The 2,849-nt window shown below is 49.7% G+C and overlaps 1 pseudogene; it reads right to left on the bottom strand.

Moving 5' to 3' along the window:
- Window positions 1-842: 842 nt before the first annotated feature.
- On the bottom strand, window positions 843-2,435 carry Eef1g-ps4 (eukaryotic translation elongation factor 1 gamma, pseudogene 4; annotated as a pseudogene).
- Between the last annotated feature and the right edge of the window lie 414 nt (window positions 2,436-2,849).

Here is a 2,849-nt window from a genome sequence, read left to right as displayed (position 1 = left end):
CTCCTCTCCTCTCCTCTCCTCTCCTCTCCTCTCCTCTCCTCTCCTCTCCTCTCGTCTTCCTACCCCCTCTCTCCCTTTCTCTGCCCCTATTGCCCGCTTAACTCCCTTCCCCATGCCCTGAATAAACTCATATATATATTGCTTCTGTCTCCCAAGTTTTGGGAACATAGCTATGTGTCACCATACTTGGTTTACTTTAAAAACTATTATTGTGGGGTTGGGGATTTAACTCAGTGGTAGAGCACTTGCCTAGCAAGCGCAAGGCCCTGGGTTCGGTCCCCAGCTCCGAAAAAAAGAAAAAAAAACTATTATTGTTTAAGGTGTGTGTGTGTGAGAGAGAGAGAGAGAGAGAGAGAGAGAGAGAGAGAGAGAGAGAGAGGTGTTTGCTTAGACATCAGAGGAAAGTACGGGATCTCCTGGATCTTGGGTTGCCAGAGCCCTGTGCTGACAAGGACTCTTGGAAAGCGCTTGGGTCCTCTGGTAGGGAAGTACTTTTAAGCACTGACCTCTCCAGCCCCCTTTTGGCTTTTTGATATATAGCTTTTTTTTTTTTTTTTCAATGTTCAGTTTCCTTTAACCACCCCCATCTCCCTTGAAGGGCAGGTGCAGGCAGCTAGGCGACTGGCAAGACATGTTCACTTGAAGATTTTGCCTTGATTGACTGTAGAGAGCGGAGCGGCGAAACAAAGATGGCGCCGACATCCAGCCTTGTCTGGATATAAATGACTTACTGCGCATGTGCAGGCTTGTCGCCTTGCTAGGGCTCCCTCTAGTGGTGAACAGCGGTACTGCACATGTGCGATTTATGCACCAGGTGTTAGTTGACCGTTAATATGCTAATGAGGTGATTCATTCTCCGCCAATCCCTGGAGGACAAGTAGTGGGGTGATCCAAGCCCCACCAATCCCTGAGAGATAATTAGCATACTGTTGTCTATATAAGCCGAGCGATTTTGCTGCTCGGGGTCCCTGTTCAAGAGAGCTGTAACACTAAGAGAGCTGTAACACTGAGAAGAGCTGTAACACTAAGAAGAGCTGTAACACAGTAAAGGCTTGCTCGCAGAAGAATCCTGTTGCCGCGCGTCGTTCTTACTGGCGGGACATTGGGCGCGCGACAATTGACAGCTTTGCCCACGTGCTGGAAGGCCCCCTCCCAGGAAAAGTACTCTCGAACGAGGGTCTGGGTCTCCACGCTACCAGGATCCAGTTTTTGCCATGTATATGATTCATAGTCCACCTGCCAATCTGGACTCAGCGGAAAGGCAAGATCTTGGCCTCGGAAGACCCAAACCCCAGAAATGGAGCTGCTGTTGTTGGTTCCAAACAGGATAACACTAGCAAAGGCATTCTTCCTCAGTTTGTCCAATCGCTGGAACATCCCAGTGATGAGGTTACAACTCATGAAGTCTGGGTGAGCTCTTCAGGGAAGCGGTACTCAGCATACAGGGACCAGCCATCTTTATCAAAGTGCTCCCAAAAATATGGCAGCACCACAGAGAGGGTGTCCTCATTGGAGTACTTTTGCTTAAACTCACCCAACACAAAGGTACTCTTGGGCAGGTGAGCGAAAGTGTCCTTGGCCTTGGGCTCGGCAGCCAATGCCTGCTCACACTCGCCCATCTCTTCCTCAGGGGCTGGGGCAGCTGCCTTTTGTTCCTCTTTCCGCTTACTTTCCGCTTAGCCTGGGGCTTCTGCTTCTCTTCTCGTGAGCCCTTTTCTTTCCTCGGGATATCCTTTTTTTGGCTGGCTCTCTGCGAACTTCTTAGCATCAAACTGAGCCATCTTTTCACACAGCTTCACCTTCCCCAAGATGGCCCTGAACTGGGGCTGGTTAATGCAGGTAAGGAACCATCGGTTGGTATTGGGGAAGGCCTGGCGAAAAGAAAGCTCTAAGACCTGTTTATAGAGCCACAATAGGGTACAGACAACCGTGATGTCAGCCAGTGTCACTCTCTCACCAACCAGAAAAGTCCGTGTCTTCAGATGAGTGTCCAGCAGCCCCAAGATTCGCTTCACCTCCTCTGGCATTTTCAGTGGCCTGCTTGTTGTGGTGCATAATGCCTAAGGTGGGGAACACCCAGGTGCTGGCTGGAGGGTCGATGTCACTGTCAGCAAAGCTCACCCACTGCACCATCTGCGCTGCTGCCTCTGGCGTACATCCCCAAAGCTCCTCGTTGCTTACGTAATAGGCGATGGCATTGCTCTCAAATACACAGAGTCCGTCATCTCCCTCAAAGACTGAAACCTTGCCCGCAGGAAATTTTCTGAGAAATTCGGGGGTACCGTTAGTTTGGCCGAAGTGGAAGTGGGGTGGTGCGGAGAGCACGCGGACCTGAGCCCCGCGGTACTGAGCAGCGATGAGGGCCTTGAAGGCCCTCCAGTTTTCAGGGTATGTGTACAGGGTCCCAGCCACCATAGTGATTCCACAGAGAAAGGGGCTGGTGATTCTGCAGAGAAGGGGGCTGATATGTAGCTTTAACTGGCCTAGAATCCCATTATGGAGAACAGGATGGTCTGGAAGTGTGAGCATTCACATAGGCGGGTCCAGGCCACTGCTTAAACCCTTTCCTCCCCAAGATGTTTTTGTCCATGTTGTTTAACTCGGCAATAGAAATCTAACAAAAATGCCCTCCACCACCACCAAAGAAACCAAGCAACCAACAGTGCAACAAGAATTCACTCTGCATAGAGAAAGGAAGTTTTCACAGATTTTGTTTCCTCTGTATCCTCACAGATGTTATTAGGTTTTCTTTCCTGTAGCTAAGTCTTCCTTTCCCCTGCCTATTCTAATTTATATCTACAGAAACTCTCATCTCAAATACTATTACCACCTGTATGGTGATGAGAAAT

This window comes from Rattus norvegicus, chromosome 5 (assembly GCF_036323735.1).
Source record: "Rattus norvegicus strain BN/NHsdMcwi chromosome 5, GRCr8, whole genome shotgun sequence".
NCBI lineage: Eukaryota > Metazoa > Chordata > Mammalia > Rodentia > Muridae > Rattus > Rattus norvegicus.
This window is presented reverse-complemented; position numbering and strand designations above follow the sequence as displayed.